The sequence below is a fragment of the Melopsittacus undulatus genome, chromosome 5, assembly GCF_012275295.1.
Source record: "Melopsittacus undulatus isolate bMelUnd1 chromosome 5, bMelUnd1.mat.Z, whole genome shotgun sequence".
Classification (NCBI taxonomy): Eukaryota; Metazoa; Chordata; class Aves; order Psittaciformes; family Psittaculidae; genus Melopsittacus; species Melopsittacus undulatus.
This window is the reverse complement of record NC_047531.1, coordinates 43493913-43509455: the sequence shown is the minus strand read 5'-3', so window position 1 is coordinate 43509455 and position 15543 is coordinate 43493913. Positions and strand designations below refer to the sequence as shown.

General features: G+C 39.2%; 1 protein-coding gene across 5 annotated transcripts in view; it reads right to left on the bottom strand.

The window, feature by feature from the left end:
• Positions 1–9280, bottom strand: part of ATF7IP (activating transcription factor 7 interacting protein) — a 105781-nt gene extending 96501 nt beyond the window's left edge. For 2 of the 5 annotated variants that reach the window (XM_031049923.2, XM_031049924.2), the window contains exon 1: positions 9145–9257. The gene's annotated coding sequence lies outside the window, so the exon portion shown is untranslated. Of the gene's footprint in view, positions 1–131; positions 165–8787; positions 8914–9144 lie in introns of those variants that run through there. The other 3 variants (XM_031049927.2, XM_031049926.2, XM_031049922.2) reach the window with 3 other exon arrangements.
• Between the last annotated feature and the right edge of the window lie 6263 nt (positions 9281–15543).

The window sequence follows — 15543 nt, the reverse complement described above, 5'->3', positions numbered from 1 at the left end:
CAACCGCCCACCCCCACCCCAAAAAAATCCTGTTTACAAAAAAAGGACATTTTTTTGTGCAGCTTGTAATACTTCATTTTGCTTAAAGAAACTTTGAATTTTTTTCTCAGCAAAACAGAGCTGGTGCTTACCTCTGTTACCTCTAAGGTCTGGAGCATGTGATACCAACAGCTCTGCTCATTTGCATACAGCCAAGCTAAACTGCTGCAATGAAGAGCACTTCGCCAGCCATTTTGAAACTGCACTGTCTCAGCTGCACTGAAAATGTGATTAAGATGGCTGCAGTGTGCACTCAAGACCAGTCACTCAGTGACAACTCAGCAGTGGATAAAACATTTGTATAGCAAAGCACCTCCCTCTTTGCCACACTGCAACAAACTGTACAGGCAGAGGGGGGGAGGAAAGAGGAATGGTTTCTTGACAAGCAGAAAATAGTTAACACACAACTACAACACTGCACCTACTCAGAGCACCACTGGTAAAAAGAAAACTAAGAAAAATCTCGTATCACCAGGAGGCCGCCCTGCTAGGTCTGTGATCCAGGAATTGTACTGCATACTTCAAATCCCTGCCGACTCCAAGCAGTTCAGAATCCATGTCGTATATTAACAGCCACAGAAACAAAGCTAGATCATGCATAGAACTGACAAACATTAGGGAATACTTTTCAAGAGTAGCCTCATTTCAGTCTTAAAAAATAAAAAATCCAAACCCCAAAACTGTAAGAAACGGATCTGGACGTTTTTAGAGCACCATCTGTTTTAAAACACTGTAATATTAGTTGCCCAATAAAAGTTTACTTGGGGGGGAATAGGAAGATCAATTTTTAAGACAGCTAGCAAAAAAACCCAAGAATATTCCAGAACGTCAGTGTCTGTAGAAATCAAGTATCTAATTATTTATGAATGATGTAATATGTTGAGTAATTTTTTTTTTAAGACGACATATCTAGAATCCCGTCAGGAATTTGCTGTAATCTGGTAATGATAGTGAGTAGTTTGCTCCTATAGAACTGGTTTGGTAATCTGTGAAGGGAACAGAGGGATTATCAAGCAAATATACAATCTTAATGCATTCAGAACTAAATATGATACAGGTTTCTCTTTAGTGTGTGTTCATTAACATAAATCACACGCTCCTGTCCAGGAAACAGTAGATAGTTCTGGAGGGAGCTCCTCTGAACCTGCCTCACTTTATCATATGCTCCCCTTTAACAAAAGCCAAACCTGGCTAATTTTAAAGTGAACTACAACAGCATATGGGGCCATCCTGAAGGAAATTAAATGTTGAATTATTCCTACCCTTCTACCAAAAAATAGTCTTCGTGATCCAAAATTAGATCAACACAGTAAGCTCCCCTCCCCCCACTACTGGAGAAAATGTGTCCTCCATAGTTCTTTTATGAAAAATGTCTAAACTTACATAACTGTGCATGTCTGCTGCCAGCTGTAGCTGGTTATTTCAAGACTGTTTAATCATGCCAGCAGTAGTTGTCTGATGTATACATCAGAACCACTGTTACTATTTCAGATTTAAAAAACGCTGCTATACACTAACTACTCTTCCTTTTGTCCTTCTATTGACATGATTTGCAACACAAGCAGCACATGCCACAAATGTATGAACAACTACATTGATGATTACTGTCTTTGGTAATACTGTATAGAACTAGAAGACTAAATTAAAATATGCTTGAAGTTCAAATATCTAAAAGACAAGTCTCCAAAGTTTGTGAAGACTGGAAAACAACTTTATTACAATTAGTCTAAAATTACCCATTACACTGAAGCTTTTCTTCACCAAGATCTGTTACTAAATCAAATTTATAATAAATTTGAAAGCAGTTTTTTTCTGTTAGTGTGTTATAACTCCATGCTGCTTACTCTAAGTTTCATACATAGAACACCTTCAGTTTACAGGGATTTACAGTAATTTTGCAACATTTAAAAATACAAACTTAGTACTTAATTTGTATGACAAATATACATAGACTTTGATTTTCACAGTAGTGATGTTTTAAACAGAAGATAGTTCTATGTTTAGCACACCCACCAAATTCCTACATCAAAAGAAGCTTAAGGAGGTTCTAACCTGGAACGCAAGACCTGCACTGGTACAACACTGCATTCTCTAACATTCAGTCTTTGAGCTTGATATATGGAAATTCAATGACTTAAATAGGTTTGAATTGTGAATACTTTGAGAACACTTTCACCAAGCCAGAGAAAACAGAACCCATGTCACAATCCAGCTGCTCCAGTCAGTCATCTTACCTTGTCAAAAAGCTTCATGAATATGCAGTGGTACTGATACGCTAACCCAAACTGCAAAAAAATGTAGCTGAGTGGTAAGAAACCATTTATGTTCACTCAAGAATTCACTTCCATATACTTCAATTAACATACATAGTGTTAATAGATTAAAATATATTAACCAAACCGATTTTAAAATAAAACCTGATACTTAAACAGAAAATTAAGACTGAAATAACTCATCTGAGAATGCTTAGGTCCAGGAAATACACATTAGTGTGAGACTACAGCTTCTTATTGCTAGTTAAAGTGGCACCTACACAGGTCCTCACAACACCAAAAATAAGTAAGAAAATTGGTAATTTTAAAGAGATTCAGAATGGAATTTAAGCATACCTATGTTTAGATTTCTATTAAATACATAACAAAAACTCCAAACAACCTTAACTCTGCCCTCTTCTAATGACATGCCAGCATGTTGCAGTAGCATCTCAGCAAGTTCAATTATTCTAGTCATAAGTTGAATTTTAAAATAGTCAATTTTCCAACCTTCTCATGAATATCAAACAAGAAACTCAAGAGAATGGTACCCTGTCATTTCTCCAATTGTTGTCTTGTATAAATAACGTCACCCCCCCACACCCCTCTTAAATATTACATTGAGTCAGACTTTATACTGGGGCTATATATAGGAAGTCATGGGGAGGCAGAAAATTCTGGACTTTCAGGTATTTATGTTATTTCACACAATAAGGGCCGTAAAAAAAGCAGCCAAAGCATAAATAATTTCACTCAAATCATGAACTTAAGAAACCAGTTTGCTACATATCATCCCCATTTCCTTTTCAGCAAACCACATCCCGACCATTTTTCTCATTTACCCTATTTTATCTGTTTCTTTGCTTTAGGTTGGAAGTTTTTTTGTTGGGGTTTTTGTTTGTTTTGTTGGGCATTTTATTTTTTTTTTGTATGTTAGTTAATAAGTGAACAAAACAGTTCTTACACTGATCAAATTCTTGAGAGAGACTACTATTCTTTGTATGCATGTGAATTGAAGTCTCAATAGACCAAGTACTGAAACCTTCCTTTACTCTTATATTTACATAGGCCAGCAGGCTGACTTCAAGAAACATCTCAACTTTCACTGCAAGGACTTCAAAGATAAAAACAACTTAAACCACTGGGGAAAAGAGCAAGCCCATGATGATCATGAGATAAGGAATATTAGAGTCCAAAAAGTCAAAATCTGCACAACATTTGATGACTTCTCATGATTTAAATCCACTTGATGGTGGGACCAATGAAAGAAAGTTTTCAGTGTATGGACTGAAGTCAGCAAGCATGTATTTCCATACGCTCATTAGCTACTAAGCACATTTTGAGAAGACTTATAAAGTCATTTTAAAAAGATGTTGCATTCTACTTCATGTAAACTGCAGTAAGTTCCAGACAAAAACAGAACTTACTTTTGTGTAAGGGTTTACTGTGATGTGGGTTTTTTTGTCTGTTTGGGGTTGTTTTGTTGGTTTTTTTTGGGGGGTTGGTTGTTTTTTTTGTTTGGTTTTGGTTTTTTTTGGTGGGGGGCTGTTTCCTCCTCCCCTCCCATAATTCCTTTATGCTATTCTGAAATGCAGAATAATGCTTAGAGCACAAAATGATGGAGCAAATATACAGGTTATTTTAACGGCTAGCTGACATATCCACAGCCATTCATAAAAAACTGTGCTTTGAATTTATTTCAGAGCAATTCCAGAAACTGGATCTAAAAGAGAGAAATAATTTTCCTGTTCTAAAAATATGTAACTTATGCACAGCAAACAAGCTGTTTACCTAAATATCTTAGAAATTATTAAAAAAAATACTTTGCACACAAACATCTGATTTACTAAGACCTCTTATGATTTGATGTTTGTTCCTAGAAGAAATAAAAGCTAGTAACTCATGAATACAGTTTTTAGTCACCCATAACACTCACAGCTGAAAATAAAACATCTTAAGGTGTGCAGCGCACTGTTGGTTTGTTTAGGTTTTGGTTTTGTTTTTTTTTCTTAAAGATATTTATAAATCCCAAAGGAACATAAAGGGCATTTATACAATATACATACAAACACACAATGTTCTGAATTCCTCCACAGTGATGTGGTGGAAGCTGACGTACAGCTGAGGATCAGACATTTATTTAATACCACAGTTAATGTTATGCTTTCAGTTACACTACCAAGGAATTGTTACCAAAAACCGAAAAAGGAGGGGAGGGAGAGCAAATTTGCTATTAAATACACTGGAGATTGAGAAAACCTATACATCAGTGGTATTGAACAACATAATGAGTGAGCAATGGAAGTAATGAAACCACATTTCCTGCAGAATTATTGTCTTGCTACTTCTTCATCAAAGTAACCTCACGTTATCATTGGTGCTTTACCGCGCAGGGCAAGTGAGTGCACACACATGCCCAATCTGAACATTGCATGTTGCTGTAACAGCTTCCATACTGCTTTGACAGACAATACCCTTGTCCTGACTTATAGCAAGTTATCCTCCCAAAACAACATGTAACCGCCAAGTTCCCTCACTGGGCACAACAGTAGCCTCTTGCCCCAGATGCTTGTTTTCACAAAACTTGCCGGAATTAATTCTCTTTGACACCTACTACTGTCACATTTACTGAAAACCAGCAAGTATTTGAAGAATTACTATGGATAGAGCAATTGACAAACAATGTTCAGATAAAATTATACTGCTGTGCTAGAACTGAGCAGATTTCTGTTAAAATTGGGGGTTGTGGAACAATTAAATGTTTTTGCCATATACTGTTTTGTAATTTTCTGCTTAAGCAAAAAGTTGTTAAACACATTTGTCTTAGTGGAATTCCTAAGTGCCATTTAATAACCTTGATCATGCATTTTTTACGTTTCATGCAGGCATTTATTTTTCACTAACAGCATTTTTTTAATTACTAACATAACCTCTAATGAAAATATAAAACACTAAGCCACATAAAACTCAAGTGTAGTTGAAATTCTATTCTCAACTTTGTGATTTTTTTTTTATATATATGGACACAAATAGTTAGGACAGGACAGAGATAAGAACTACAACATTAACTAAAACCAGAATATGCAACTAAAGACAAAAATCCCCAACCAAAACAGGCTCCCATTTCTGAATCACAATTCAATTGTATGCACCCTAAAAGGCTAGAGTTAATGTAATGGTTTAATTCAAACTTAACATTGTAAAAAAACAAACAAACAAACAAAAAACCCAACAAAACCACTAATGCATTCTGAAGATTCAGTTTTTTGATAACTAACTTTGCATTTCTAAAACTGATCAGAGTCACTTTCATAGGCTGATCTGTAGACTAATATTGAACTTTAATGATACGATGCTTCCAGAGACTGAAGCTTTTTACATAGGAACTCAAGGATTTTCTGATCCCCATTGCTACATAAATGGGGGGGGAACTAACAAAAAAAACCCCATGACAAACAAAAAAGGCAAGCCACCTAAAGACACTGTGAATGATACACACCACACAATATTTTCAGGCAAATAAAAATTAAGATTGCACATCATCATGCAAAATTTTGCTTTTGAAAAAATAACCAGAATTCAGAGGCTATGCTCCAGATCCTCTTGACTAAAAATCTCAAATCTAGAAGTCTTCAGTCACCTTTGGGATAACACACCAGGCTTTAATATCTAAAGCTAGACTGAGGGATTTTAAATATTAAGTATTACTCAATTCACATCTAAATTTTATTCAAAGATTAAGGCATTCTGCAACTGTTAAACTTAAGAACAGCTGATTACAGGGATGACTTTAAAGAATTACATTCTCTTCGCTTGTCAAAAATAAAGCTTTTTACTGCCCCACACAACAATCCTTCTTACTTTTCATCCTGTATTTGGGTACGTAACTGCTGTCCGACGAAGAGTTTTGTAGAACACAGTAGAAGCAGTAGAGTGTTTGCGGAAAATAATTTTTTTAAAAACAATAAATATACACATTCAACTTGCAAACTATTTAAGTAAAAACAACTAGTAAAGTGTCTTTTGGCCTTACTATTTGCATCACTAAGCCTAATCAATGATTATACTATTAAAAGCATCTAGATGGGGAGGAATTTCCTTTTTTTTTGGGGGGGGGTGTTTTGTAAGGAAAATGGAGTATCTGGTTAGTCAACAACTTAACTATGGAAATACTGTCTGTATGTAATAGGAAAAAGTGTCTTCTCCCAAAATCTCAAACAAAACAATGAAGATGAGGATTTAGTAACTAATTAGGAATCAGTTACTAAAATAAGATTTTTTTTAAATTGCTTAACCTGTGAACAGTCTCTGTTTACTGTAGATTCTGTGAAATCAGTATCTAAAACTGACCTATCTTTATTCATAGATTGTTCAGTCTCTTGGCTAGCAACATCACCTCCCATGCTGGGGGGAAGGTGTATGTCTATGATACTATACGGTACTACATGATACCACATTTCCTGTCTTTATGCCCCAAATGGAAGCATTACTAAAGGAGCCTTTACAGGAAACTAATGTATTACAGTTGATCAGGAAACTAACAGTTACAGGAAACTAATGTACTACAGTACTGATCTTCTAAATACGTGAAATGGGCGTAACAATACAAGCTTAGGCAGGAGGCTTCAGCAAATACAGCAGAGGGTAGCATGTATGAGTATCTGTTGGGATTAGCATCTTGAAAACTGACTTGGTAATGGATAGGAAATGAAAACTAAAAGATCCCTCGATAAGAGTATCAATCTGACTGTTTTAATTGATGTATATAATTATTGCATCCTTTTATTAATCGATTTTGTCAAGATCAGTTTAGAACCTTCACAACATTCAAGATGGCCTTGTTAAAATAATTCATACAGAAAAATAATACACTGTTCCACATTATCACAGGAAGCATCAGTTCAGCACGGCTACATTTGGTAGCAAGGTTGCAGCTGATAAAAAGCCTTTTACTCCAAGCAGTGTAACAAGCCCACTAAACTAAGAACATAACAATGAGAACACAAAGATCTCCTGAGATTCTTTGAAAGAGAACACACAATGCACAGTTACAGTGACAAAACAAGTTTTTCTGTATTTTAATTATTTGGCATTTATTGAAAAATGTACTGTTCTCCAAAATTGTTAGTACAGTTCCTTTCTGAAGTAGATAGAGATAGGAACTTGATACTTCTGGAGCATAGAAAACAACTGCCAAATCTGAGGAATAAATAGTGGGTGTAGTTGCCACAATTCACGAATTGCACAAGTCCTCATGCAGTCATTACTGAATTCATTTTATGATCGACCTGACAACTACCATTAGGCCCACTTCAGAAATCTGAAAAAAGATAAATTACCTACTCAAGATCACATATCAAATAGCAGTGGGGCTTGTGTTTGTTTTATTCCCTTCCGGAGAATTCTTAATATTTGAAGTCATAATCCAGTTCATACCTTCCTGTAGGACTGCACAAACTAGTACCTAATCAGAAAAATCAGCTGCTTGCTGTCTAGATGCACAGGTGTCATTTTTCTGTGACTGCATGAAGGATGCAGTTTTAAGCTCATTGACCATTGCCTAGAATAGCTGAGCTATTCACCCCTCTATTTTAAGATAGTATTTTTCTCCATCAACAATTCTGTCCAATTTTCCCACCCAACAAGTCCCTCTGTGTTAAGGGTCACACCAAAATGACAATATGTAGATGCATTTCAAGATTACTAGTATGCAACAAAATATTCTAATGTAGACATTTCCACTGGGTATCTGCCAGAGATTAGGAAATCCAGTAAGCCACATATATGTGCATGTACATGAAAAACTGCTACACCTCCAGCAGGTTACCATGTGATATCAGCAGTAAAGTGTGAAATGCTTAACCGTGAATATAGTCTCCATATTATGAATAATTAAATTAAAAGAAAATGTGCCTTTTTGACACTAATATATTACTCAATCTGTTAACTTCTGCCATTTTGTTTGACACGCACCTTGACGACAATCTGGACTTGCCACTCTGGCCTTATTTAGTGACGATATCATGTGAATCAGGCACAACTAGGCCCTTTTTTCTACTGAAACAATGTAATTTCTAGTAAACTAACATGCCCATACACTTATAAAACTCTAAATTCATCAGTGTGTTATTGATCGCCATAAGAAAAAAAACACAAAAAACAATTTTCTCCCCATTGCTCCTACCGCTACACTCAACATCCACAGCTGCTGTATTTGTGAGAATACTCACTAGCTGTGTGCAGTCCCACTCAGCTCATGTCATTCCCAACTCAGAGAGTAGGAAACACTCTTGAGGCGCCAGGCAGGCAGACACACCACTGTCCCACCCAAACACCCGCCCAGTGACGTATAGGAGGCGCCTGCACCTCACCTCACTCACGCCACCCATACACAGAACAGAATGCAATCAAACAACTGCCCAACTGTTGCCCAGCTCTTTTCACCTTCACACGCACTGGAGCGCCCCAGCCATATCCTGCCCCACGCCAGACCTACCTATAATCGCTGCTGCCGCCGCCGCCGCCGCCCAGACCCCTCCACACGTGGGGAGGCAAAGGAAAGCACCACCCCACACCCAGCGTCCCACCTGCTGCCACCTCTGCGCGAAAACCGCATCGCGCATGCGCGCCGCCGCCTGCACTGGAGCCGCGTCACGTGCTCCCATGCAGCACCCGCGTAGCTGCGCCGCGCTTGTGAGTCAGTGTGGCTGCCCGCTGCGGCGCGTGTGCAAAGCTGCAGCCCCGGAGCATGCGCACTAGTGCCACAGCTGCTGCCGCCGCCGCGCGGGGCAGCGCTCCACACAGAGTGTTGTCGCTGCCTGGCCGCTCACGCCGCGAAAGGGACGAGCCGTACCTGTGCCCCTGTGTGCCGCCGCACCTTCTGCCTCCGCGATAAGCGGACGCCGTCGCCGCTCCCGCCTCCTTCGGTGCTGCCGCCGGAGATTCAAATCGGATCCCACTCCAGGAACCAACACCACCAAACCCCGTCGCACGCTATGCCCCGTTATGCAAATAAGCCGCGTGTCCCCTCCCCTCTCCCCGCTGACCCCGCCCCCTCTGTGGCACAGGGGCCGGTAGTGGGGACTGCCTCGGAGCCGGCCAATCGCAGGGCCAGTCATCTTGGCAGCATGCAAATGAGCTGTCGAGATATTTAAATGAGCGGATGGCTCCGCCCCTTGTCGGGCAGGGAAGGATGGTTATTGCTGATAACGCGTCGGGCCTGAGGTGCAGCCGTCTCTGCTAGAGGGCGCTGTGGCGGAGTCGGGGGCAGGCTGCCATGCGTCATTCCTTCCCGCCTTTACTGTCGTCATTGCCTTGTTCTTTCTGCTCTCCCTGCCCTTCCGCAGCTTCCCACTATAGGAGCTGAGGGCTATGTACTTCTGGAGCGCCTCTGGCCCTAGGTCTGCTGGGTACCTCTGAAAATAACCTACTTTATCAGTTTCTTGCAGCTCTCCTCTTATCCAGGTTTTGGTCTGTATGCAGGTACTCTCAAGCTTTCTCCATGACAGGCTGCATGTGGCCAAAACACAGGGTTTTATTAACTGGCTTTGGATTTCAAAAGTGCCAAGAAGCCGAAGGCTACCACGGGCTGTGCTTTAAGTGGCTCTGAGACGCACAGCTTACCTTGGGTGAGGCTCTGGTCCAAACAGCAGTGGCCATTTCCCACGACCAATTTCTGTCTCAGGGGTGCAGATGGGGAGAAAACCACAGGACCTGCTTTAATCTGAGCCGAAACTTGGCACTCTGTATCAGAGCCAAGGGCAGGAATGCCCGTTGCCGACAGCTGGTCTGTCTAATGAATGAGGCATGGGTCAGGTCTAGCAGAGAGACCAGCAGCTGTATCTCAGGTACACTAGAAAATAAAAGAGCACAGAAGAATATGTGTGGAGTTTTCGGCAGAAACGCTATCATACTGCCTGTGCTAATCTAGTGCTGAGATTCAAGTATCAGACACTTGCCAACCTGGCTATGGAGAGTCCTATTCCCTGATTGTTAAGACAAATGAAGTTTATACTCTTCCTACTGTAAGCATGAGAAATGTCATCTTCATTTATCAACTTAAAGAGTAAGCTAAATATGATTTTTTTGTCCATTGCATACAAACCAGGCTGACCAACAGGTTGTTCTATTCTTGTAGTTTGTGGAAGGGTACCTACAAGACAGCCATTTTAAGAGTCCTGTCAGATGTGCTTGGCCAATTGAGTGGCAATGTTTTCAGATGCTGCCATTCCCAGTGGTTTGCCTGACATCTTTGCAACGTGCTTCTATTGCACAGCCAAGGTGGAAGAAGGAAATGTATACATGTGCCCATAAATATCTGCAAACGCATCTGCAAGAGGGCCTTAAGCAGCGGTGTAGCCTGGGAACTGCTGAAATGTGAACATACATCTTGCTCTGCCATCTATGCTACAGGCATGACAATTTCTAAGAGAAAATGTGACAGACACCTGCAACAGTTATTTCTTAGCTAGGTTTATTAAGCTGCGGTGCGATAGTGGAATGTTTTGTCTTGGAAAAAAAGGAGGCTTGAATTTTAGTTGAGTCTTATAAGCTTTTGCGTACTATCCGAGGACAAGACATTTCAGAAAGAAAAATCTAGAATTATCTGGAAGTGAGCAGTTCCTAGCCATGCCCATTGTTTAACTTGAGATTTCACTGCTGAAGAATGCTTTTGCGAAGTCCATGCACATGCATCTTTTGAGAGTCAATCAGAAATTAACGCTTTGTGGCTAAAAGATACATGTTTTCAGAAGACTGAGTAATATTACAACCATTTATTTGGACAACAATTGATGTTATTCCACACAATTTAAGATGGAACACTGTATTTTGTCCATTGCAGTGCATTTTGTGTACCTAAAGGGAGAATCAAGAAGGTTTTGTCACCCTAAAAAAATATACAGTTTGTCAAGTGTGCCTTTAGGCATGAATTTGCTGCTTGTAGCTTAACTTTCTTTTTTTTCTTACAAGTAAATAGAAAATAGAGAAATACATCAAGAAATTAATCATTACAAAAAGAAGAAGAAATAGTACCAAAAATCTGAGTGCCTAAAAAAAAATAATAATTAAAAAATCATATTTTCAGGCTTTATATCTGTCTCCATTTGGTGACAGAGCACAGTTTCATCAGTAACTGAGGGGACACACGGTCTACTACTAAAAGAGATAGGATGCTGTTGATTGTGACTATCCCGCGACTCAATAAGTGTTTATAAGTTTATTCATAGTGTTCTTTCAAATTCTGAAGAATCCAGCTGTGCAGGGACAGAAACAGAAACCTCTGAAGGAAGTTCATAGAGCCAGGTCTGTAATGAAACATCGAAACATGAAAGTTGACATTGAAATCTCACACTTAAATAGCATGGGAAAGTTTCTTCAATGCCCAGTAGTCAAATGGGTATTTCTGAAGAATTACTCATAGATATTTCAAATGTTGTTTAGAAAAGGTTTGGTTTGTTGTTCTTTTTTTGGTTGGTTTGTTGGGTTGCGTTTTTTTTTTAATTCTTAATAAATTAAACACTTGAAATGTGACAGGAAATAAATGCATTCAGATTTTTAGATTGAATTGTGTAGAAATTTAACTCGGAGTTTGAATTCTTTTTGCAAAGACAGAATTTGATACTATTCTTCATTAAATCTTTACAAAAAGTTAAAGCTTTGCAATGAAGTTGCTAAGCCACTGTCCATCATATTTGAAAAACCATGGCAGTCAGGTGAAGTTACCAATGACTGGAAAAAGGGTAATATATAACCCCCATTTTCAAGAAGGGAAAAATGGATGACCCGGGGAACTGCAGACCCATCAGTCTCACCTCTGTGCCCGGCAAAATCTTGGAGCAGATTCTCCTGGAAGGCATGCTAGGGCACATGAAAAACAACAAGGTGCTTGGTGACAGCCAGCATGGCCTCACTAAGGGGAAATCCTGCCTGACCAATTTGGTGGCCTTCTATGATGGGGCTACAGAAATGATGGACGGGGTGGAGCAGTTGATGTGATCTACCTGGACTTGTGAAAAGCGTTTAACACTGTCCCACACGACATCCTTGTCTCTGAATTAGAGAGACATCAATTTGATAGGTGGACCACTTGGTGGATAAAGAACTGTCTGGATGGCTGCACGCAAAGAGTTCTGGTCAATGGCTCAATGTCCAGCTGGAGACCAGTAACGAGTGGTGTCCCCAGGGATCAGTGTTGGGACCAGTCCTGCTCAACATCTTTGTCAGTGACGTGGACAGTGGGATTGGGTGCGCCCTCAGCACATTTGCCTATGACACCAAGCTGTGTAGTGCAGTTGATACACTGGAGGGAAGGAATGCCATCCAGAGGGACCTTGACACACTTGTGAGGTGGACTGCTGCCAACCTCATGAAGTTTAACGATGCCAAGTGCAAGGTCCTACACCTGGATCACAGTAATCCCACGCAGAGCTACAAGTTGAGCAGAGAAGAAATTCAGAGCAGCCCTGTGGAGAAGGACTTGGGGGTGTTGGTTGAACATGAGCCAGCAGTGTGTGCTCACATACCAGAAAGCCAACCGTATCCTGGGCTGCACCAAAAGAAGCGTGACCAGCAGGTCGAAGGAGGTGATCCTGCCCCTCTACTCTGCTCTCGTGAGACCTCACTTGGAGTATTGTGTGCAGTTCTGGTGTCCTCAACATAAAAAGGACATGGTACTGTTGGAACAAGTCCAGAGGAGGGCCACGAGGATGATCAGGGGACTGTAGCACCTCCCATATGAAGACAGGCTGAGAAAGTTGGGGCTTTTTAGCCTGGAGAAGAGAAGGCTGCATGGAGACCTCATAACAGCCTTCCAGTATCTGAAGGGGGCCTACAGGGATGCTGGTGAGGGACTATTCATTAGGGACTGTAGTGATAGGACAAGAGGTTATGGGTTAAAACTTAAACAGCAGGGGAAGTTAAGATTGGACATAAGGAGGAAATTCTTTACTGTAAGGGTGGTGAGGCACTGGAATGGGTTGCCCAGGAAGGTTGTGAATGCTCCATCCCTGGCGGTGTTCAAGGCCAAGTTGGACAGAGCCTTGGGTGACATGGTTTAGTGTGAGGTGTCCCTGCCCATGGCAGGGGGGTTGGAATTAGATGATCTTAAGGTCCTTTGTCCATCCTGGCCTTGAACACTGACAGGGATGGATTATTCACCACTGCTTTGGGCAGCCTGTTCTTGTGCATCACCACCCTCACAGTAAAAAAATTTATGAAAAAGTATTTTGTGTATAACAGAAAATTTCTTCTTGATGTTCTTAATTCTCCACTGAACATAAGGCTTAAAGTATATTATAACATTCCATTTTTTAGTTTCTAGATACTTATACAGAACAGCTCTCAGACTACGAGTGACATAGTGGTAGTAAGCTGATAAGATCCTTCTTTCTGTATGTCAAATTGTGTTTCTTAGAAAAATGAAACTTAAGACCTTGAATATTTGCCAAATATTAATTCTCTCCATATTATTTAACAATTGCTAATTGAGGCATTGAAGAGTCAGAAATAGGAATGATATAAAAAAAAAGGAAAGTGATGCGCAAAAGAGGTATAGTTCTCTGTGCAAAAATGTACTTTTTATATACAGAAAAATACTGACTTTTAATGAAAACAAAATATGATCATAAGAAATGGTTAGCAATAGGGAAAAAAAGAAAAGTAATTTTATTTGTACTTCGTATTTTTTAATCATTTCTGTAAAATGTGTATGCTAATGGATGACGATTTTGAGCCAGTAAGATTTATGCTGCTTTTTCTTGATAATTGACTAGATTAATAAATATTTCTTGCATAGAAATAACCTAGTAGGATGAAATTATTACAACTGTTTTGATTATAAACAGTTCCTACACAGGACAAAAGAAACACCATAGTACCAGAAAGTTAATTTCATGAACAGAAATATTTCTGGCAAGAAAAAAAAGCCCACTATCCCTATCGGATAACATAAGTCTGTGATTTAATGACTAATCTGAGACTTCAAGAATTTCATTAGGAATGTTTAAAATGTCACAGGAAAAGGAATTGCATTATACTTTCCTGGTGAAGAAAAACAGAGAAGATTTTTTTAATTCCTTTGTCATAGAAGGGCACTTTTTTCTAAATACAGAAACTTAGAGCACAGCCAGAAGGAAGAAATCAGTGAAAACATGTTAAGACATTTCTTAAACTTTTTCAAAACATAAATTTAACAACGTACGAAGAATATAAGCATAGTAAATGTAACCAAGAAACTTGAGAAAATTTTGCTATAATGACTTAAATCTGTTTAAGGCATTTATGTTACTTTCCACTGTAGATTAAGTTCCTTCCTGTAATGTGATTTCTGTAAAATATGCTAATGTTGTCAGTTACCTTTAATGGTAATAAGAGGATTTGAGGGAAATTCCTAAATCTACTGTACTCCTCTCTGATTTCATAATAGTTTAAAAAAATAAACTGTATTAATCATGAGGTAATTATTCTGCTGCTCAGCTGTTTTGTGATGAGACTTACTCTGTGGTGATTTTGCTGTACTAACTAATCTATTTACTGAGCAGGCATGTTTAGATTACACACCTACCAGTCATTTTTTCCTCTTAAGTTGTCCTCTCCCTTTCTTACCTTCCACCTCTACCCTGACAAGCTACATATGACTTCCATTTCTGGTTTTAATAAGAAAACTGAATTTGTACCACAAAGATTAGTATAGTTCAGCGTGAAGGGCACAGTTCCATGATGAAGTAGTGACGAAAGCATGTTTTTATAGCTTGTTAAATTTCTTTCTAGTACACTAAACTATCAGTATTTTGAGATAAAAACAAGTATCATCTGTACTGTAAACTCTTGTGCTTAACAACTAGCTAAAGAGTCTATCAAACAAAATGTGACCTAATTGACAAGTGGAATCTGTTAAATGAAGATCCTTTTCAAAGGATCTAAATTTAGTTAATTCTAAGAACTGATCAGGAATCTTATTTGTTGGAAGAATTTGTCTCCCATTGTCCCACTTAGTCTTTGATATGAGAAAGTTGTGAAACCTGGCTGTAGAAACAGCAGCTGATATACTTGAGTACCTTACAAGTATAAAAGCTTTTTTGGGTTTAGCTACTTTTCTTGTGGTTTCTTTTGAATCACTAGAAGTATTCATGTGATGGTGGCCATGGAACAATATGGTTGTCATCAAGCTGTTGACTATGAAACTTACTTCCTGAACACGGTTGTCTTGTGTCTTTCCATTACTTAACAGACAATTGCTCTAGAAGTAACTTGG